This window comes from Ambystoma mexicanum, chromosome 3p, assembly GCF_040938575.1.
Source record: "Ambystoma mexicanum isolate Mex_15411 chromosome 3p, UKY_AmexF1_1, whole genome shotgun sequence".
NCBI lineage: Eukaryota > Metazoa > Chordata > Amphibia > Caudata > Ambystomatidae > Ambystoma > Ambystoma mexicanum.
The window spans coordinates 238766466-238791308 of record NC_090925.1 but is presented as its reverse complement, the minus strand read 5'-3'; positions in this window follow the sequence as shown (position 1 = coordinate 238791308).

Below are 24843 nucleotides of genomic sequence, written 5' to 3'. Positions count from 1 at the left end.
TAATTAATAATAATAATAATTAGGCATTTATATAGCGCTACGAACCCCCAGGTATCTGAGCGCTGCTTAATATTACCCACGGTGTGTGGTGCTCATTTATCGACCTCGGAAGGATGAAAGGCTGAGTTTGGCCCGCTGGGATTCGAACCTGATGTCAAAGCAAGCGCTCTACTAGCTGTGCCACTTGACCGTAGGTGGAAGACATCCGTAGGTGGAAGAGATCCAACATCAGGATGTGGTATGATAAAGATATCAGTCAGCTGGAGGAGGGAGATATCAGGTGGTGAAAGGAGGAGGAGAAAGATTGGGCATTGGTGTTTAGCTTGCCTCAGCGGGCCATGGCCTCTCGTGTGTGCCTGCTGCCTCAAAGGAATGGCTGGGTTTAACTTGAGGCAGCTGGTGGGATGAAGCTCTGGGGAGGCAACAGTTGGTAGGAGACGGAAGGAGTAGGCATGGAAATACTAGGAAGGCAGGCACCACTGGGTAGCCGCAAGTAAAGAAATCAATTTACCTAGGTCGTCGTTTCTTTTTTTCACCATGGCTGGGGCATGCCACATTTTTTGGGGATGAGGATGGGATCTTGTTGTATGTGAAGTGCTACTTCATCTCTCCATCCAAACAGGTTAACTCCGTTTCTGATTTATTACTTTTTTCCTGGTAAAAATCTATGTTTAAATGTCACCTCAGCTATGCAAATTCCTAGAATTTGAATCTTCAAGCGTTTTTATGCCAGGTTTCCGTAATTTCGCATTCCATCCTTTACTTTGCAGTTCTTTCCAACTTTTAAATGTAATTACAGTGTATTGTGTGCAACTGTGCACCATCATCTCTAACCAGTTTACTTCTCTACTCTTGAAAGCCACTGCATTTGTCCCGGGTTTCACCAACTTACTTTGTATACTTTGTTTTCTCCCCCCTTCACCTGCAGCTGAGTTGATTACATTTACTGTTTGGTTTTCTACTTTTGCAGCAATCTGTCTTCTTTTCTTGACCAGAGGAGGTGCAGAGAGATTGTTCAGTGGAAAGGAATGAGTTTCCTACAAATACTGTGAACTTCATTCCGAGGCTTCAGATAGTGCAAACCTTTTATTTTGAAAATAAACTTTTTGACTGCAAAGTGGTGCTCTTGGAAGAGTGAGAGCAAGTCACCTATTTCATTATAATCCAACAAAGAAGGTAAGGAGAAACCATATTGACTATGCCATGGAGAACATATATTAGATGCAACTGTTAGAAGGACTTTTTGCAAAACGCAAAGAGGGCCAGTCTAAGATGGCCTTAAATGAGGTTAATTCTGGCTGGACATGTGCCAAATTGAGAGTGGCTTATAACTTTGCCCTCCGTAGACAGATCCTCACCAAACTTTTCAAGAGAAGTATAGGACTCACTCTGAATTTCATTGCAAAGTTTAGTGAGGTTTGGTCAAGGGGGGGGGGAAGTTATAGGGGGTCCCAAAATGTCTTTTTTTCCCGTAGACTGAATGGAGAAAAAAGTTTGCTCACGCCTACAGCCCAAACGACTGGACGGATTTTCACCAAATTTGCGGCAGGAGTGGTGGCATGGTCCCAAAAGCGTGCTTTTGTAGATTTTGGTGGAAATACATCCAGTGTTTTTTTTTTTTTAATGACCAAAAAGTAGGTCTCAATAAATTAGCAATATCTATGACTGCTGCACGGACACACTTCCCTGTACGGCCCGCGGACAGGACTCTGATTGGCTTAAAAGGCAACGTGGTGTCCGCAGACATTGGACATGTCCACTGCTAGGATGGTGAAAAGCGTGAAGTGCATCAGATTTTTGGAAACGTCCACCATCTTGGATTTGCAGACAGCAGCCGGTGTCAGCGGACATTGCGGTAAAAACATATTAAAAAAGACAACATTGCACTTGTCAGACTTATCAAAATATCTTTGGGGAGGTGAGGGTTGATGAGGATGGGATGGGCTATGGCTGCAAGAAGCAAAAGAAAAACAGGTGTTTTTTGACGCAAAGGTCAGCGAACAGTCCTGAGAAGTTCGGGGCACTTCAGATGTTTTGGGGCAGTTTTTAGATGGCTTATAACTTTGGCACCACTCAATGAAACTGTGTGGAATTTTGCAATTATATTAAAAATATGACCTGATTCCGAATGAGTTTGCAAAGATTGGTGGGATTCTGTCAAGAGGGTGCACAATTTGAGGGGGGGTCACAAAATATTGTAAAGGCGTATAAATGTGGTGCCATTTGACAAATCTACTCAAAGGCTTGCAAAATTATTATAGATCTAGATATAAATGTTTCCGTAAAGCCTGAATGGATTTTGTCAAGTGGGGGCTAGGTTATATGATGTGTGTATGTGCATACATTTGACACTTTAGCATAACTCTACAGTTTAAATACTATGTTAACATTATCTCTAAACCAGCTGTGTTAGAGAAGGAGTTCCCTAATGTACTTGGTCATGCTGTGAATGGTTGACACATAGGTACAGTCATACTGTGCACGTCTAGTATGTCTGTGAGTAAATTTGCACTAGTGGTTAAATTTCTTATTTCAACATTGTTTCATTGAATTGTTCACAGCTTGCTAGAGTTGGCCTTAAGGACATACAGTATACATTGTTGTGTGCTAATTGTTCCATGACATCAGTAGCACATGTCTTATGCCCGTATAGCTCATGGATGTGTCTGCTATTTAAGATAGACTTTGCTCTGTAGAAAGTACAGCAATCCGAATGCTTTTCAAAATGTTGGTGTAGGTGAGGTCTCCAGACTGACATATGTTTTCAGTTAGTTCTCTGTATTGGAAATGTTGCCAGAGATTTACGTTTCCTATGCTGCCAAGAGTTTATGGCACAGTTTGTGGCCTCAGGTTTTAAAAATTAGTTCACATTTTTCTGGTGTTAATTGAAGAAGATCTCCAAAAACAATAACATGTTTTTCTCCAAAGAGTTATTCATAGTCTGCATTAAGGACTTCTTGTAATCTGAGGTGAATCGACTCCAACATTAGGTTGGAGACCATGCTCACCTCATCTATTAGGAGCATTTTCATTTGTTTCAAAACCCTGCGTAGCTCCATAGAAGCGTCTGCTGAAAGTTTGTAGTAGTCTAATTTGTTTTGGTGTTCTACTGGAAGGAGTAACAATCAATGTAAAGTGACACCACCTAAGTTGTAGGCTGCTGAACCTGAGGGGTCAGTTACAACAGCTGGAAGCTTGTTGTTTCAAAATTATTGGAGGAATTTGCTGATTTTTATTAAGAATATTTTGCCTAAACCAGCTTGACCATGTACATATAGGAGTATAGGTTTATAGTTTTCATAGGTCCAAGTTTTAATTTTGTGCTGCATACCATGTTCAATTTTTTAGTTACTTTTAGGAAAATGCTACGCTGTTCATTGTTTAGTTGTGATTTCAGTAGAGCAATGTCTTCTGCAGATTGCTCATATTGATGCATGGTGTTTTATACTTCAGTCATGGCTAATCCTGCCTCATTTGTTATGAGTGGATATCCAAGTGGTTCTTGGCTTCCTGTAAGAGAAGGTTAACTGCTGTCAGGAGTGTCTATGTTTAGTTGTGGTTGAAGTTCTTCTTCTTGTTGGCGTTCATTGTCCAACATGTTTTTGTACTGTGTAAAGTTTATATCTGTTAAAGTGCTTTCATTTGCGTTGTAAGCATCTTCATAGGAAGCATGGGTGTCCAATAAATATCTGATATGTCATCCCAGAGGTCTTTGAGCTCTGTTTTCTCTGCTTTGGTTAGGTAGGCTCTGACATTTTGTGCAAATACAGTGGAATTGTCTGCAATGTACTACACATGCATCTGTGCATTTCATAGGAGGGCAATGATTACATTGTAATCATTGATGTAGTTTGATGCTTCAGTTATGTTTATGCAGTATGTGTTCTTAGGTGATTCGCCATTCACACTGTGTCTACCAAATACATGAAGATGTTTACTTGTCCTGTTGCTGAAAATGGTCCAGGGTAACCAAAGCGACATTTGGTGTTGTATTTGCCTTTGTTTTTATATTTACACTGACAATTCTTGCCACACTTGTGTTTTCGAAACTGAAAAATGTGTGCATGTAGGTCATTATGTTTAGTTTCTGAAGGGATTTCGCAAGTGACATATTTGTGAATGACCGGCAAAACAGTTGCATCACTGTCCTGACCAGATTTAGGAGTATGCTTAAACCACAATAGCATGTGGATGTGTGGTGCTCCTCTGGCTTGATATTCTTTTCTCTAAAAGAAGAGTACCACTTCTCCGAGGGGAAGAAGTGTTTTATTAAAATGAAGTGCAGCATGGCAATAAAGCGATAATGGAAGTACCTTGATACATTTACAGGATCAATAGGTCAGAGTTCTCCAGGTGTTTTCATGTCTATATCTGCTTTGTTTTTGTTTGCTATTTGCAGGAAATTGTGCAAGTCTTCCCATGCATACTCTGCACAACCTAAAGTAACAAACCATGTGGGTGGGCCAAGGTTGCGTATCATACAGCGTACAACTGTGTGACGTCAGAAACATTAGTCTTTCATACCATGCATGTTTGCCAAGAGATTTGTAATACTTGACTGTAAAACTTAATCTTTCTCTTGCACCTTTTGAAGTAGCAGCATTGCAGACATGTTTTGAAAATTGGAAACTGTTTTCAATGTGTGTGCAACTGCGTAACATAGATTTGCTAGTTCACGTTGGAAGAGGAGGTGGAATATGTATTCAATGTTTTGTCTGAATATGGGGTCTTCAGAATACATTCATGAAGAGCGGTATTCTGATGCTGTTATTTGTGTGTATCTTTCAACATACCTTCCACCTTTTCCAGAAGGAAAAAGAAAAGTTGAGGAAAGGCTTGTGCTTCTACACTTTATTTCCCATATGCTGTTTGGAGATCCTTTGGCTTGCCGCATTTGATATGTTTCCAGTGCATCGTCTATGGTGTCTTTGGAGTGCAGTGTGTGAATTGTATAGTGTTCTAAAATATCGAGGCTGTAGAAGGATCTAGAAGTTCAAATTGGCCATTTCCTAAGGAGTCTTGAATTATTTTGGTGGTTTCCATCAGGTTTTCTTCAATGTTTATTTATTTGTAGTATTCATTGTTGTCTTTTAGATATTGCAGGGCTTGCCTAACTTTATGGAAGTCCACTATTTGCTGCCTAATTATTTTGTCTTTTGTAGGTACACTATTCAATAGATTGATCTACTGGTCGTTGCATTCCTAGAGTGTCTACATTTTCTTTGAGATCTAATGGCAAATAAACTACTTTGCCATGAATGCCTTTCAGTAATTCAGAGGGAGGCAGTTTTGCTGTTTTTGGTTGAAGGCGTATTATTGCTTGAAATGGGTGCACTGTTTGTATTTTAATCCTCTCCTACAAGTTAAGCTGTTGGAGTGCTTTTGGCAATGTGAATATTTCCAAGTTATTCGTTTTAGCCCTTTAAGACATTTGGATGTTGTCAAGTTTTGCAGTGGATTATCTGCAAAGTATTGAGGGGTTAGTAATTTCGTATTTGTTTTCTGCTATAAAATAGAGAGCACATTGGAACCACTGGGAGTCCTCATTGTCTTCTATTTTGTACATTATGTCTACAGTTTTGGTGCTCTTTTCATAAAATGTTCTGCAGCAACACACACATAATTGGTTTGGTACTTCAGCAGATGTGCTTTTGAACTTTAGTATTTATTTTTTGTATGTGTGTAATAGCGAGTTGACATCTGCAAGGTTGTTGCTACTCTTTTCTAAAGATACTGGATTTTCTAAGTGCTGTTCAGTTGCTAAATATTTGCTTTGGATGTGGTCTTTTTCTTCGAGCAGTACTTTGGCTGTACCATCTAGGAGAATGTCAATAAAATGGTCCAGTGCTAAAGAAGGACTTTTTTCATAGTACAGTTTGTGAACGAGATTTCGTACAGTCAAATGGTGTTTTGCTAACATTTGGATATGGTGGAAGGTTCTTTTTGCAAGTAGGTCCAGAAATGCAGGCTAATGAATATCCCTGTAGTCCTGTGGATTTGCACACTCTATAGTTTGTAATATTTACATCTTTAATTTGTTTTTGCCTTTCTCATACTGATTGAGGAACTGGAGTAAAGATGTGAAAGATTTTTTTGAACGTTTCACATTAATGTGCACGGCCATTTTTAGGCTGGACGTATTGGTTGCGTGGATTGGAGAGTTTGCTGGGGATATTCTTGTGAGCAGCGTTTCTTCTTCCATAATGTTATTGTCGAACATTTGTTTTTTATTTAGCTGACATTATATCAACTTTTCAATACCAGTACAAAATAGAGAAATACACAAAAAGAAAGCAATACACTTCATAATAAAAAATAAACACCAAATTTGTGATAAAACGTCACTTATGGACAAATTATGATTCCACTGTAAGAGCTTTTAAAAAATTAACAGAAGCTAATTGAACTGACATATTACCAGCAGATAAAATATATGACTATTTCCAAAGAACCCAAATAAGAACAGTGATCTCCAAAATAAATCTGTCGCAACTCTGTTAGTGTGGGACAGATTGAAATAAGATGCTCAAGTGACTCAGGAAGGTCTCTATTCACACAAAATTGACAGAAATTAATTTGTCTACCTATGATTTTGCACCTTGCTTGGATGTCTCGAGTGGGCCAAAGGTTGAATCGCATCCTTAATCGCATCCTTAAGATGGCACTTTGCATGAAGGAGAATGGGATTTTACCAGATACAATTCCATTGTTTTTATATGTTTAGGAGAGAAAAGCAATTCAAAATGGTTCTTATACTTTAAACATGTGGTCTGGGTAGTAATCCAGTCACAACGGTATAACATTTGTTTGGCTTTGTCTGGATTGTCAACCTTTTCATACCCTCACCCACTGCAATTGGGTTTGTTTGCTTTTGTTTGTATGCGTCTTCATTGAAATATAGCTCTGTGCTGGTCGTGTGACTCCACTCGCCTGGACCTGTACAGACATTTGCAAAGGTATCTATGTTAATATTACTTCTGTTGTAAAATACTTGTTGTAGTTTAGTAATTCGTTTTGATAGTGGTTTCATTCTGTTTAAAACGAATATAAATAATGTCCTTTTGAGAAGGATTGCACTGTCGATGTGAGCTTCCAGGGTGAGTTTTCTGCACAAGGTTTTAAGGGTTGAACATGATTTTTCCCCTGTTGTTAAAAGGTTCTAAAGGACTCTGTAAAATAAATGTTTTGGAATCCTTATTTGTGGCTACATCAACATTTGTAGGTGCAGTGTTAGCACTAGTCGTAGCTGCAATCTTCTTAATACATTTCTTTTTATTTTTACATTTTGAAAGAGGAGTCACAGTTTCTTTTTTTTTCCTGCAAGCTGCTTAGTGACTGTATTAGCTGGTTTGTGCCTTCCTTCAAACAAAGTTGCTTTGTGGTAGGCATTATTTAGGGGGTCATTACGACCCAGGCGCTAATTGCGGCAACTTTACTACGTTTACACCATGGTGGATGGCGGATTTACCGCCCCATTCCAAGGTGAGTGGGGCGGTAAATCCCCATAGGGCATAATGTGAGTGGGGAAGGCGCTAATTACGCCACCGTAAATTACGGTGGCGTAATTAGCATCATGGCAGGTTAGCGCCATGGATTTTAACGGCTGCTAAGAGCAGCCGTTAAAATCAGAATAGGCATTAAGGGTTAACGACGGCGTTAACCCTTAACGCCTGGGTCGTAATGAGGCCCTTAGTGTCTGCTGGAGAAGTAAGTAAAGTGTGGGTTGGGAGGTTGTGCAATGTATATGTGTGCACTGTGCATGAGTGTCTGAAGATGAGGTTAGGCATACATATAGAGGTGTGTGATTGTGTAATCGGTTGTTACTTTGGGTTGGGAAGGCTGTACTGGTATCTGTATGTTACTATATTGGTGTTCAGATGACAATACAAAGTGTGCACCTGCTGAGGTGCAATGAGTAAGAGTGAAGCAAATGCGGTCGGGTTGATACAATTGTGTAGCCTACAATACAAGAACACTGCACTGTTTGAGTAGTAGGCAGAACAATACAACAGTATTGCACTTGCTTTGTTGGATGTGGACAGTAGGTTCCTTCTGGGTTCTATTTTCCACTTGAGATGCCACTGGTATTCAGGAGAGTGGTCTTTACTGTAATTGCGAAAGAAGGAAGTTAGTACATATGTGTGTTAATGCCACAATAATTGTACTTGGAGAACACATTATGTAAAGTTATAGAAGGATTTCTTGGTGGGAAGGGTGAGTGTGTGTGTGAAATTGCACAGCTTTGTATATGAATAGGGACTTCATAGCAGCAGCAATGTTGCTATGGGGGCAGTGGTGTATTTATAAGTTTTCCCGATGAGGTTCACTTTTGCAAGTGAGTGTGTTGCTGTTGCACTATTTACTTTCGAAATAGATTAGTGCAAGTTGCAGTAGTGTGAGAAAAAGGCTCAGAACATTTCACAGATTGGAAAGGATTATGTTTCTGTGTGTGGAATTCCATTAACTTTCCCATACATAGATGCTTGCTACATGAGTGCAGAAATCATTTCTGGTGTTTGATTTATTTATCCACATTTACAATTGGCACTGCTCCCATGTACACAAGCATATGTTTGCTTATCAAGCAATGGTGTGTTCTGTTAATTGTAGAACGTATGTACTTGCCATGCTTTGTGTACATACATGCAGTTTCCCTTTTTTGTGTGGATTCGGGGGATTTCACATAGGACTTGCCTTTTCAACTAGCTGTAAAAGTGTTTCCATTGTGGTTTTCTTGTTTTCATTTATGAATACATCAGAAAGAGTGGTGATAAAATGGAAATATGAAGTGTGAAACAGTTATGCTAGTGGGCATTAAAAGAAATGTTTGAAAGCACACACCATTGTAAATAAGTGCCGGTTGATGTTAGGAGATGGGACAAATGACAATATGATTATTTAGTAGGTTATTCAAGGTGTCAGGTATCTTGTTCATATGCATGCAATCTATTTACTTGATATGGTTTGGTAAGATACATGCAGTTATCCTTTTCTCTGTGCATTGTAGGCATTTTATAGCAGGTGTGTTAGTGGGGGAAGTGGTTGTAAAAATGGCAGAAGGAAGGACGAGAATAACAGTTTGCAAATTACAATGGCTGATATGGGTCAACGAAAATGTTGAAAGCACAGTTTGTAGAAGAACATATAATGGGGAAGATACAATATCACTGCCCAACTTGCTCATGCCCGCCTTCCCCATTTCCCAGACCCCCTTCCCTGAAAATTGAGTGTCATGAGAGATGCTTCGATGAGACCTCAATCCCTTCATCCCCTCACCAGCAGCTTGTTCAAATGGGAAAATCCCCAATATATGTATCTGTTTCTTTTCCCCCTTCCCTTTCCGAATAGTTGCTATGAATGTGTGCTAATAAAGATTGATATGTTAACTTGTACTGAATGTGTGTGTCCTTTTTTGTTTGTTTAACAAGGCTATTGTAAGTGTGAAGGGCACAGCACTAGTGGGGATGATTGAATGTAAGAAAAATGGAGGAGGCAGATTATTTAGTAGGTTATTCAAGGTGTCAGGTATCTTGTTCATATGCATGCAATCTATTTACTTGATATGCTTTGGTAAGATACATGCAGTTATCCTTTTCTCTGTGCATTGTAGGCATTTTATAGCAGGTGTGTTAGTGGGGGAAGTGGTTGTAAAAATGGCAGAAGGAAGGACGAGAATAACAGTTTGCACATTACAATGGCTGATATGGGTCAACGAAAATGTTGAAAGCACAAAGCATTGTAAGTGTCATTTGATGGAAGGAGATAGGACAAATTACTGTATGCTTATTGAGTAGGTTATGCAGGGTAAGTGGCAGGCTTCCTTTTCATGTGCTTGCAATCTATCTACTTTCTATGCTTTGGTAAAATACATGCAGTTTTCATTTTCTGTCCGCATTCTAGGCATTTTATAGCAGATGTGTTAGTGGGGAAGTGCTTGTAAAAATCAGAGAAGGAATGGAGAGAATAACAGTTTGCACATTACAATGGGTGATATGGGTAAAAGAAAATGGTGAAAGCACATAATATTGTAAGTGCCACTTAATGGTAGGAGATGGGACAAATTACAGTATGCTTATTGAGTAGGTTATGCAGGGTAAGTGGCAGGTACCCTGTTCAGATGCATTTATAAAATAGTTGAAAATGTACTCTACAAAATACATGCATACCCGTGTTGATGGATGCAGATGTGGATACATATGGAAGCAGATATGTTGGAGAGTTGCACAGTACTCTGTTCTGGGGGTGCTTTGCAATAGCAACAGACTTGTAGCCAGGGGGCCTCATTACGACCCAAGCAGTAAGGGGTTAATATCGCGATGGTTAACGCCTGGGTCATAATGAGGCCTAGATTGTTCAACAGTAGATCTAAAGTGCTGAAGTGTGATCACAGAGGTAGATGTAGAAGTCGTGGATGTGATTGGTGGATGGTTGTGTGACTGCTTATGTGTAGCCAATGAGTGTGTGGTGCAGAGAGTGATGTGGAAAGGGAGGAAAGGCTTCCCCTATGTTACGGGGTCTGCAGACACTGCGGTAGTCCGAGGACAGGGTGTGCTACATCCAGGTCCTTACAGGATGCCTGGCATGGAAAGGGCACTGTGGAGATCAGCCAAACAGTTGTTGAGGTTGTGCATTGTAGGAAGCGAGACTGTGTGTAGTGAAGATGGCAGAGGTGCAAAAAGTCAGGGTGTTGGCAGTTGGAGATCTATTTGTAAATGTTTTAGAAAGGTATGCTAAGTCTAAACATATGGCTGCCAATTTTGGTTTTGAAGTAGTGGAGTGTTTGTGATCAACTGTGCCTGGTTCCAACATGCACGCAGTGGTTGGAGTTTGTAAGAATATGTCTTTTTGGAACAGAACAGATGTAGTAGTACTGCATTGGGGTGCTGTGCATTTGTGATATATCAGAGCTCCTACTCTGTTGAGTGCTCAGCAGCAACTGGTTCAGTCAGTGATGGTGGTTCTTCCAAGGGTCAACGTTTTTTTTTTTTTCTGAGATGCTACCCAGGATAGCACTGGACAATTGCAATGTTTTTTTTTGTTCCTAGCAAATGGTGCAAGGTGTTTGGTTAACAAAGGCATGTCTGTTGTCTTGCTCTGAGCCAGGATGTTGTATTGAAAAAAATGAGAATATTGATTATGTTAATGTTAATTATTTCAAAGCAGATGGCATTTCTTCATCCATTTCTTCATCCATCCCGGGAAATACCATGTTATTTTGCAGTATAAGGAATGCTTTACACAGTTTAATGTAAAGATAGCTGGAGGAAAATAAATGAAAAATACAAAATAAATACAAAATAATAGTTTTTGTTTTGTTGTTGAAGCACCTTTAAACATAACATTAAAAAAGGCTCTTTTCAGAGGCACCACTAAAGAGGAAATCCCCTATGCTGGTTGAAATGTATCCCCCCACCCCTGTTAAATGCACAATATGTCCCCAGACACATCTGGGGCTTTTGAGGCTTGTCGCCATGGAAAAGGGACTCTGGAGGCTAGGGGATTGGTCAATAAGGTTGTGTGGGAGTGGTGTGTAAGGAAAGACTGTGGCAGAAGGTATCTTTGATGAGAGCAGTGCAGATGGCTATGGCTATGGCTGTGTCTTTCAGGAGGCAGTGTGCCTGGATTTTGGGAGACTCGGGTACATTGGATGCAGGTGTATGCAAAGCATTGTGGAGTGGATGCACATTTTGGATTCCATCATGCGGATGTGCATTGGTATAGAGTGCATGAAATGAAGTGGCTGGATTTGTTTCCTCTTTGTGCCACTTCGGTTACACACCATCATCCAGACATTACTATTATTCATTGTGGAAGGAACAGTTTAGGACATGTTACCGGAATTTCACTGCAGTTTGCAATGAAGGGAGCACTTGCGAAAGTCATGCACATGTTTCCAAATTCCACAGTAATTTTTTCTCACATTGCGCAGAGACAGACATGGCTTTGCTTTTCTTCATTTGGTCCACATATGGAGAACACAAGGCGGAAAAGCAACAAGGCTGTTTGCAGCTTTTTAAGAGATGTTGGCATGTCGTCCTTCCACAATGAAAATATTACATTTCATAGCACTTTGTCACTATGTCAATGACATTTGTGATGTCATATTTGATGTCATGGGTGTTAGGCTTTGCAGTGCACAGTGGTAGCACGAGTTATGGCTGCGTACCTTACCATAACTTGTGCATTTCTGGGGTTTTTAGTTTTCACTTGTAACCATAACATCCCTGTAGCAACGTTTTTCCATTGAATTTGATAGGTTTCTTAGTTGTGCAACTTAACCATTACATCCCTTAAACAACGTTTTTTGTTAGTGAATTTCATAGGTTTTTAATAGGGCACTTTAAACATAATATTCGTATATTATAGTTTTTTGAGGAAAGGTGATACGGTTTGAGTTGCACAAGTGAACCATAGCGTCCCTGTAATAATGTGTCTTTCAGTGAATTGCATTTGTTTTTTACAGTATACGTTTAGTTTGTAAAGATGCACTGTACAACATACTGAAGCCGGTGACTGTATAGTAATAGGCACACAGGTTTGGAACACTGTGTCCATTTGTTGAGATCGGATGGAGTCCAACGTGCCAAGAAAGGGAGGAGTGGTCATAAAAAGTAGTAACATGCAGCAAAGACAAAAGACATATACTAAAAGCAGCAAGTGTGTGAATAGGAAGGGAAAATGCTGTAGCTGTACAACATCTGTACTTTCACAGCAAAATTCACAAAGGCATAGGGTATGTAGCATATTGGAAAGCACCAACAAGAGAAGTGATGTTTGCCTTCATCAATGTTACCGCACACCTGCTGCACAATCAAAGAAAAAATGAAGCGGCAGAGGACAGACGGCAACTACCGAGGACAGAACGCCAGAGCAACTTGCTAAATACACAAAAGTTTATGTTGTAATTGCACAGGTCCGGTAGTGTACAATAGTAGGAAAGCATGATGTTTTCTGTTTGTGCGCAGTGATGGCTTCCAACCTAGGATGGCTGGAGAATTTTCCTCATGAAGAAATTAGTGATGATGACACGCCCATTGTTACCTGCCACATTGTGAAAAGGGAAAGAGTTACTGCAAGGGCAAGCACCCTGGAATGGCTGGAGGAGAATTTCCCAAATGACCAAATGAGTGAGCATAGTAACCCCCTAGGTAGGGAACCCGGAAGCAAGATGAACACAATCACAATGTAATACTTCATGTGAATTAACCACATTTGTTGTCTTTTAACAGAACATACCGGAATGCAAAGCAGTACACCAGAAGCGGCACCTTTTCCACAAGAACATACGGCCACCGAAACTGAAGTAAACGCTGGGCATATACAAGTGGACCGCCTGAATGCCAAAATCGATCAGTTGTTCCTCCAATGTGCCACCTTGAGAAAGTTTGTAGAAGAACATATAATGGGGAAGATAAGATATCACTGCCCAACTTGCTCATGCCCGCCTTCCCTATTTCCCAGACCCCCTTCCCTGAAAATTGAGTGTCATGAGAGATGCTTCGATGAGACCTCAATCCCTTCATCCCCTCACCAGCAGCTTGTTCAAATGGGAAAATCCCCAATATATGTATCTGTTTCTTTTCCCCCTTCCCTTTCCGAATAGTTGCTATGAATGTGTGCTAATAAAGATTGATATGTTAACTTGTACTGAATGTGTGTGTCCTTTTTTGTTTGTTTAACAAGGCTATTGTAAGTGTGAAGGGCACAGCACTAGTGGGGATGATTGAATGTAAGAAAAATGGAGGAGGCAGATAACAGCAGCACCTGGGTTCCCTATGCACAATCACAATTAAACCATCCATAGGACACCACTATGGGCTCCATGTATGCATGCACACAACCACCTGCAAATATTTGCACGAGCGTCCGTTTATCTATGTCAAAACTGCGCACCTGCGTATATCATCCCTGTGATGCCTGGTATATGCGAATAAACGTGTGATGTAGTTGTACTAGCTGGAAGCATGCAACCACGTCCTGCGAGTATTTTTGCATATAAACAATCCATCTACTGTATTGTGCTCACAGCAAGCATAGGTAGAAATGTGCAATGTGCGTGTGCCATATGTTTAAGTAGTCCGGAATGGCAAGAGTATCGATAGAACAACTATATACGTGGCCACAAAGTATAACGGGCAATGCACGTCTGGCAGACAAGCTTGCAAATGGAGAACAATGCCGACATCACCATGGTAACGGATCAATGTTGCGTGTGGTCCCTTATTTGGCAGACGCAACACATATCTGTACACATCGAAAAATTACATTTTTCTGCAATGTATGGAGTGTTACAGTGATAAGGCACCCTTCCAGATATCCTCCACTATTCCTTCTAGATGTAGATATTGTAAGAAAGAGTTAGTGCCACTTTGCAGTGTCACATGCTCCACATCAACCCTGTAAAAGGGCTTACCCCACAAGTGCCCTGTTTGGCTTTCTAGACTACAGCACTGGTGCACATTTGTTGGGACAGGAAACAATTGTGTGCCTGAAAACTACTTCTGCAAATAATGGCAACCAGAGTTTTTGCTACTACCTCTGACTCAGGATCACCCACACCCTCACCACCAACACCTCCTTCTGAAAGTCCTGAGCAAGGGGACATGTGACATAATGTGGAGGGACATCGAAAAGGAAACGAGAATAAAGTAGAAGGAATCCCCATTGCCTACAGCCAGCATCAATCCTGGGTGTGGAAACTTTTTAGGACCGTTAGAGATGTGCCACAATCTTGTGAAAACCAGTTGTAGTGCACTGAGTGCAGACTATGGCTTGTACAACAATGGCACAACCTCCATGCAGCGGCACCTGAAAGCAAACCACCAGGCAGCTATTTGGAGGGTAGTAGGTTATTGTCCTCTACAGCATCCTCCGCATCTGCTCATGCCACCACTATGGATACTCCAGTGGGCCACCGCATCCCGCAAGCAGCCTTGGATGATATACGCAGTGCAACAGACCCCTACCTTTCAAAGGTCACTGTATTGTGCATTTAATGTGATGCAGTACTGTATAGGGGAGAAGATTTACAAAGTGCTTTTGAGGCTTTGGTCCAGGAGCATGGAAAGCACCCTACCCAAGTAAGGTACACCCCACATCTTCTGCTCTCCATGTACAATTTCTTATCATTGTGGTTGGTGTCTTATAACAACAGGAAAAATGCTACACAGCCAGAAGCTAGGATGAACAAAAAGGCTCTTTTCAGAGTGACCTTGCAGTGTTCAAAAATAGAAGTTGAATGCAAGCATGCAGGCGGTGACGCTGCCTATAAGTACCGCATACAGAGATGGCAAAACTGGGTGGCGGAACACCGTCAAAAGCATTGTACGCATTTGCTAAAAGAAGTGGTGGCTCTTAAAAGAGCCTTTTTGTGCTGTTTGTATTTTCAACGTTAAAAGTAGTGAGCAACAACAGGGAACATGCTTTCTACACTTGCAGGAAGCACAGCACAGCATTTTGGATATTACGCATAAAGATCTCATTGCCAGCATCAGTCAGATGAACTTCATCTGAACGAAAAATGTTCCTACTACTAAACGTGATGTTTTTATTGTATAAGGAGAACATGCCAATGTCGCTCAAAAAAGTGCAAACAGCCGTGTTCACATTGCACTGCACTTTCTCCATTTGTGGGCCACAGAAGGAAGAACACAGCCACATCTGTCTCTGGGCAATGCGATAAAAAATGATGTGTGATTTTGGAAACATTTCCATGAGTTTCCGAAATGTCTCCTTCATTGCAAACTGCAGTAAAATGCTGGTAACACAGCTTAAACTGTTCCCTCCACAGTGAACAACAATAATGTCTGGTTGAGCAAGCATCCGCAAACTGGCAAAAAGAGGACCCACATGGAACCACTGCATCCCACGTATTCCGTACAAGTGCACATCGACATTATGGAAACCAAGGTGTGCTGCTTGTGCACAACGTTCTGCATACATTTTACCCAATGTATCCACGAGTCACCCAACAGCATATAGTCTGCCTACTTAGCGGCACACTTGTCCCCATAGCCATGTCCACTCCTATTGGCAAACAGACGTTCTGGCACAATCTGTTGCTACACACCACATCCATAAATTCATATTGTCCAATCCAAACTCCTGCACAGTCCCATTTCCATTGCAGACACCCTCAAAAGACCCTGATGTAGCACATGCATGCCCCCAAATGGCACGGCTTTCGACAACCTATTGCCCTGTATACAGGGCTACCAAACACATTTTAAGCATCATAGAAAATGGGCATCTTTGTAGAATGTGCAAGGTGTTTTTTTTCTAATTTTGCTAAAGGGACATGTAAAGAAACACCTTTTTGTGTGCCCCTTGTTAAGGGCTGCTCTCGGCTTGTCCTCCGTACATTACTACACGTGTCTGCAGTGTACATTGCACATAGTGCAACAGATTACTAATTGCAATAGGGGGAACAAATATTTCACCGCCACTGAGAAACATCACACTACAAGCACTAATGTTGTTATGGACAAAAAAGAAGATCCTATCATGGAACAAAAAAGCAGACACACACCCAAATTGCTTAACCGTAGTCCCATTTCCATAGCAAGCACATTACAGAGGACAGCATGTAGCACGTGCGATTTCCCCAACTACCGCGAGAGCCGCGGCCCAGTAAAGCAGGGCAAGTCCTTCTTCCCTTTCAACTACTTTTTCAGTAGCACTCCCTGATTGGCTATTGTTAAAGTATTACATACACATCCTCCAATTACATCCAAGAACTGTGCATGTGAAGCTATCACATCTATTGAACAGTGTGTAACAGCCGTTAAACACGCAGAGGTGAAATATCCTGTAAATCAAAAGCACCTGCATGAGAAAGTACTGTACAACGATCTACGCATTCTGCACCCACAAACATCAGCATGCCTACCCATCACCACACCCAGTTGTACAGTACCATGCCAACTGTATTATACGTACGTAGCAACATTGTACCTATGAGTAAATCTCCATAACGTGCTCAAAATGTGTACTTTTAAGTCTCCCATCACCTACCATTAAATCCCTCCTACAGTGGTAAATGGTGTCAAAGGTTCCATTTGGCCACAACAGGCATTGATATACAAAAAAGTTTACTAACAACAGCAGTTAAGCAATAAAATAAGTTACCGGCACATTCACAACAGTAACATTCGTAAATGTGCATAATGAAATTAAAACTCAAAAGCAATGCCTGCTCTCATGTACTAAGCTACATATGCAAAGAACTGAATGTAAATGGATGCCAAAAAACATTGTGGGCATCATTACGGGTTTGGCGGTAGCATAGCTGCCTCCAAAACTGGGTCTGGGTTCCCTGAATGGGGAATTACCAGGCCATTCCAAGTTTGGAGGGCCTGGTAATTCCTCCCTCAGGGAACCCGGGCCCAGACCTTCCCCATTCCCATTCGAGCCCCCATAAGGCTAAATTGGAATGGGAGAGGAAGCTAACAGTGGGCCGATTACGACCGGCCCGTTGTTAGCTCCCTGGTCCCCTCACGGGACCCGGTAATTAAATCTGGTTTTACCAGGCATCCTTACTGGGTCCCGCGAGGGGTCCTCGTAATCAGGCGGAATGGGAATAACAGGTCTGCATCCATTAGCGGACTCCGTTAACCCATTCCGCCTGACTCGTAATGAGGCCCTGTGCTTTGCACTCTGTACATCTTTCCGCACTTTTTGCCTCATTCTTCCACAATGCGCACTACTGCATTTGTGAAGTAAATAGGCCTACACTAATGCACACAAGTGATACACTAAATTGATTGACTGATTGATTGATTGTTTATTTGTATAGCGCCTATGCAACATGTGCTTCAAAGCGCTTCAAGGAGGGAGGGAGCATGGGGAAATACAGTAACATTCTTAAAGGTCCTTGAAACAGATCAGAATGTGAAAAATAACTATTAAATCTTAACAGATAGTACAAGTGCATGGTCAATAAGGGAGAGGAAAGGGAAAGGAAAAAAGGAGAAACAATACAATCAGTAACAATACTATGCCTGATGGCAATTGTTGCAGTGCTAGAGTGACAAGAGGAGGGGAGGTGGGGAGGGAGGGGAGAGGTGAAGAGCAGAGGAACAAACAATTGACTATCTTAAAAGGGTCAGAGACTTACCAAGATAGTGCTGGGGAGGGAGTGGGAGGAGAAAACAAGGAGGGGGGAGCAGACAAGCTATTATCAGAATTCAAGGTACTGTAATAAGAGTAAGTGCTAACATGATAGAAAGAAGAAGAGGTGAACAAGGGGAAGGGTGAAAAGGATGGAGGAGGCAGGCAGCTACAATCAATAGCCAGATGGCAAATCCATTGCAGAGGGGGCACACGGAAACACTCAGGGGGCAGAGGGGGCACACGGTAACACTCGGGGGCAGAAGGGGCAGCAGGGGCACATAGACATACTCGGGGGGCAGCAGGGGCACACAGAAAGACTTGGGGGCAGAAGGGGCAGCGGGGGCACACAGATACACTTGTGGGGAAGTGGGGGCACACAGACACACTCGGGGGGGCAGTGGTGGCACACAGACACACTTGGGTGGCAGCGGTGGCACACAGACACACTCGGGGGCAGCAGGGGCACACAGACACACTCAAAGGGCAGTGGGGGCACACAGACACACTCGGGGGGCAGCAGGGGCACACAGACACACTCAGCGGTGGGCAGTGAGGGTACACAGACACACTCCCAAATAGCCCACCTAATCCCTTAACAAATATGCTTATACTCCCAAAAACCATCCATACTGTACACCATCCATTTATACATGCACACTTTGTCTTATTGCCAAGACATACCCCTATAGTTTTTAAAAATGTAATTCACAAATGTAAGCACAATGTCATTAGCCAACATATTTTCTTACTATCTTCTTATGCAGGAGCAGTACCCACCTGTCTCTGGAAAGCCACTGAAGTGTGCACTTCAAAATACAGCCTACAATAAACCTACTCTCTGCAATCAACAAAGTAAGTACAATACCAGCATATTCCCGTATGTCTTACTAAATGAGTACACTATTGTTGTTCTGTAGCATATACATGTGTACCTATCCAGCAGTATGTACTTCATTGTTACTTTCACACCTCTACAGGTGCTAAGTGTTTGTTATGTCGCCACCATTAGAATAATGCCCATATACTAACATAGGGCCCAATTCATAGAATTGAGTGTGGGGTAGGGGTAGGCGCAATCACTCTGTGCAGAGAAGGAGCATGCGCAACGCGTGTGCCAGCCATGGTGCAAATAAACAATTGTGCGCACGCGTATTCATGGATTAATTGAGGCATCACTAGCCATGACACAAGGAACATCAAGCTGCAGCAGTAACCCTCCCAACACGCCCCCACATGCAGCAAAAAAGCCAGCAAAAGTGCCCAACACGGCGGAAGCCCCCGCATCATCGCTGGTCCAGCATACAGCCCCCCCCCAGGCAAATTCTACGAAAATCCATTGCAGACGAGGCACGTGTCTAGTTTCCACGTGACTTGGCTGGGTGCATCCAGGGTACGCAATGAGTTTCCATGCGATTTGGCTGGGGTGCGTGCTGGGTATGCGATGAGTGCATACCTGTTTTGACTGGGGTGCATCCGGGGTACGCATTGAGTTTACACACAATTTTTCTGGGGTGCATCCTAGGTTTGCGATGAGATAGCACGCGATTTGGCTGGTGTGCATCCGGGGTACGCGATAAGTTTCCATGCAATTTGGCTGGGGTGTGTCTGGGGTATGCAATGAGTTTACACGTGATTTTGCTGGGGTGCATTTGGGGTACGCAATGAATTCCCACGTGACTTGACTGGAGTGCATACAGGACACATGATGAGTTTCAATGTGATTTGGCTGGGGTGCGTCAGGTGTAGGCACAGAGATGTTTTTATGGGAGGGCAAAAGGGGCACTTGCTCAAGGCCCCCACTTTGGAGGGGCCCCGATAAGGCTGTCTGATCTAAAGAAGTAAGATTCCTTTGTTCACCAGACTTAAATAGCACACATCAGGATATTTTATGGCACAGTGCTGAGGCTCTGAACCTATTGCCTGTCTGTTTTGGCAAGTACATTCTGCCTCGATCAATTCATCGTGTAATGCTTTCTGTGTTCACTGCGGTATATATAGTTTGTGTGTTCCTTGCGGCACAACTCTTGTAGCATTCTTTCGTTCCTGTGGGAATTATGTTGATCATGTGCAATAGCCAAATTTGAAATGCATACTGGTAAATTGAGTGCCACAGTGGTTCAGAAGTTAGCTTAGTGTGTTAAGCACTCATTGCAGTGATATGTGTCCTATGCAAGATTGGAATAGCACATTCCTGTAAGGCTGGCTGAGCCTTTCCAATGACTGAAGTTTATAGACCTGCCTGCATATGTACTTGGTCTTGCAGCACAACAGGTGCTATTATCAGTAATATACCTGCACCAGATAGGGGTTGGTATAAAAACGAACATGTCATCCTTATGGTGAAGGTCTAAAAAATGGTTTGTTCAGATGGGGTGTTACAAAACCTAGGCAATCACCTCCAACTGTTAGTCCAGGAAATGAATAAGGATCAGAATTCGGAAGCAAAGCATTCATGCTTGTATCCTGGCTTTGCCAGCAGATAATACAGTGATCCTGATCAATCATCTTGCATCTCGTACATTATTATACTGTCTTCTGTGAAGTTTGCCTCCTTGCATGCTGGTGTCATTGTTTAGTCCATTACTTGATTTGTCTTCTTATGTAGGCCATTTGAGTGGAAGGGGTGGTAGACAGAAGGGAGCGGACCAGATGCTGAAAGACTCGGGCAAGCACATTTTAAAGTCTGCTCATTTGACACAAAAAAACGCTCTGCTTTTTTGTAAAAGTCCAAGGTTTTTCTGTACGTTCATGAATGACAATTTGACAAGCCAGTGTTTTGGAAGTATGTAAAGCTTTACAATACAAATGACCAACCGAGATTAAATCTGTTAAATCACACTGATTGGTATGCTGGTACTTATATACGTCTCTTGATGACGGAGAGAATGAAGCTAGAATCATTCTGTGTTACATCTTTCTATAATATTTTTATTTTTAAAATTGTCATGTTTGGTAATGTGATTGATACACTTTCCAAGTCAGTTTTATAAAATGAGATTATTTTAGTTCATGGTAAAAACTGGTAATTAAAGTGTTTGAATGCAGAAATTGCAGAGTTGGCACAAATCCCACATTCACCCCGTAACCAGTTTGAGTGATCCTGGGCATCTGATTTAATCTTGTGTTGCCTAGCCTCTCAAAATTGCCAGTCTTCAAACCTTTCAAAATGTTCAGCCCTTCAGAGAGATTTCCTTCTCAGGGTATGATTTTAAAAACAGCCTCACTCATGGTTTCACTTGCTTTAATGTTGCTTCCACTATAATGGTGAGCATTGATATATTGCACACCACAAAGCCATAACCCGGTCCCAGCAGTAAAGGCTATGGTTAAGGCCCCTGTCTTCTCCCTGTCTGCCATTGTCTGTCCTCTGCCAGAGCACTCTCTCACACCAGCCGCTCTTGTTATACCTGGCATGTTGCATCCGATACTCCGCCTACGCACTGGGCTCATACCAAAGGTAAGAGTGTCCTCCTACATCCCAAATCAATCCATTGAAGTCATCTACACAACTCTCATGCCTGTTCTCTCACCTTACCTGCCTTCACGCAGCCGCCCTCTTGTACCCCCTTTTTGTTATCTCCTGAACCGCAGTTATCATCAAACGCTGTCGCACCTATGATTTGCACCGGAACAATGAATGACCTAAATCCCCAGGCTATCCATTCCGCTATGCGTCTGCATTTACTTACCTTTTTTCTCATTATCACTGTCTTTTCCTTGATGCATTTCTATCTTCCTGTTTCCTCCATCGATCCTTGTCTCTGCTGCCCTCAGAACATTAAAAGTCCCCACAAAATCAATGCCCCTGCCAATTACCTTGCCCTGCTTGTGTTAACTCCACCACACTAATGTTGCTCCCCGGCTTCAACAATTGTTTTCTGCGCAAAGCCTGGATGGCCAGTAATGACCCTTGACTTTGCCTCATGCACACAAGTCAACTTGCATACTTGCGACCACTTGATACTTCCATGAACTCAGCAGATTGCCTCTTCCTGACTATTAAGACCTTCCTTTGCACAGTTACCGAAATCATCCTTGGTATCCACCCCAGCTACACCTGTAAATGACTACCTAAAATATAAGCATTTTAATCCTATATCAAAGTTGCTCTGATGTAGTCAAACTGGCCTTCATACATAAACTGTCACACTATGTTAACATTGAACTACTATCTGTGTATGTTCCATTCGTTCTGCTGGCACTGTCCACAACATATACCTAGGCCCTTAGCATGCAAGCGTGATACAGTTCTATGTAATTACAGGAGCAGCACATTAGGTTACTATAATATTGTCTTTCATTCCTATATGCATGTCTTATGTAGTTCCACGCAACAAGAGAGGCTATCCAGTATGTATCTTTACGCCTAGGATGTCCTATGTGCATGTCTGATGTAGCTCCCTGCAACAAGAGGAGAGTCTTTCCAGTATGCATCTTTATGACTATGATGTCCTATGTGCATGTCTGAGGTAGCTCTCCACAACAAGAGGAGAGGCTCCCAGTATGTATCTTCACATGCATGTCTGATCGAGCTCCCTGTAACAAGAGAAGAATCTCTACAGCATGTTATTCATTTCATGTTCTAAGCACTTCTGTAACTAGCACCTAGATACCTGAGGGTTTTGTGCGCTGTAAATAGATGCAAAAAAAAATGGAAATAAATAAAAAATAAAATAAAAACAGGCACTTTATTCTTTTGATCTCTAATGGCAACACTATTTGAAAACCATGTCCCGCTTATAATCTCAGTCTGTCTGTATACTGACACCTTCCTGGTAGCTTCTAATATGCATCCACTATCCATTCTATGGTTTGTGTAGATTTCTCCTTCCTACCAATTGGTCTGCTCTGTCCATGCTTTAGCATGTTTGCATTCTGTGAGTCAGCAAATGTGATTTCTCTGTCTATTCTGGGTTAGATGTTCCTTGTTTGCATACCTTCCTTGATTCTATTGATAAAAAGTCTCCTGTATCTATGCTAGAACAGAAGTAACCTCTTCGTAGACTGATAATGTTGGCCTTCAAATGTACTTGTTTATCAGTATAGAGCAAGAATGAAGAGGGTAAGGGGACTTAAAGGGAGTAAACGAGCTTATTTTTAATGCTGTGAGGCAACATGTCAACCTATGGGTTGTGATTGTGGCAGTGGGTGCGGGACACATATTCTTGATCAGTTAATACCTTTGGTTTGGTGGAGGGGGGCCCTCAGGATGCCTGTGCCACGGGACCCCAAAAGTGCCTTAGATGGCCCTGGGTACGTGACAAGTTTCCACGCAATTTGGCTGGGGTGCGTCCCGGGTATGCAAAGAGTTTCCACGCAATTTGGCTTTGGTGTGTCCGGGGTACACAATGAGTTTCCACACGATTTGCTGGGGGTGGATCAGGCCTACACGATGAGTTTCCATGCAACTTGTCTGGGTGTGTCCGGGCTACGCAATGAGTTTCCACGCGATCACTCCACCCGTACCCCAGACAAATTGCATGGAAACTCAGCGTGTACCCCAGAAAAGATGCACAAATCCCTTGAAGATGACCCCTCCTCACATGTGACCAACCCCGCAGGCAGCCCAGACCACATGGTATCCCCCCTTTACCTGTGACTACTCCCGCAGGCAGCCCACACCACATGGGAACCCCATCACCTGTGACCACCCCGCAGGCAGCCCACACCACATGGCACCCTCCATCACCCATGACCACCCTGCAGGCAGCCCACACCACATGGGATTCCCCCATCACCTGTGACCACTCCCGTAGGCAGCCCACACCACATGGAATCCCCCATCACCCGTACCACCCTGCAGGCAGCCTACACCACATGGAATTCCCCCATCACCCGTGACCACCCCGCAGGTAGCCCACACCAAATGGCATCCCACCAACACCTGTGACAGTAACCTGCAGGCAGGCCACACCACATGGCACCCCCATCACGTGTGACCACCCCCGCAAGCATCCCATACCACATGGGACCCTCATCACCCGTGACCACCCCCACAGGCAGCCCACTGCACATGGGACACCCCATCACCTGTGACCACCCCCGCAAGAAGCACACACCATATGGGACCCCCGATCACCCATGAGCACCCCCGCAGGCAGCCCACACCACATGAGACCCCGATCACCCATGACCACCCCCACAGACAGCCCACACCACATGGAACTCCACCAATACCTGTGACGACAACCCGCAGGCAGTCCATACCACATGGGACCCCCAATCACCTGTGACCACCTCCGCAGGCAGCCCACACCACATGTGACCCCTATCACCCATGACCACCCCTGCAGGCAGCCCACACCACATGGCACCCCACCAACACCTGTGAAGGCAACCTGCAGGCAGGCCCCGCCTCATGTCCCCCCACCAACACCTGTGAAGGCAACCTGCTGGCGGGCCTGCCTCATGTCCCCCCATCCCACCAGTGACGGCAACCTGCAGACAGGCCCCGCCTCATGTCCCCCCACCAACACCTGTGACAGCAACCTGCAGGCAGGCCCCGCCTCATGTCCCCCACTCCGCCATTGACGGCAACCTGCAAGCAGGCCCCATCTCATGTCCCACCCACCCCACCTGTGATGGCAACCTGCAGGCAGACCCCGTTTCATGTCCCCCCACCAACACCTGTGACAGCAACCTGCAGCCAGGACCCGCCTCATGTCCCCCCAACCCACCAGTGATGGCAACCTGCAGGCAGGCCCCGTCTCATGTCCCCCCACCAACACCAGT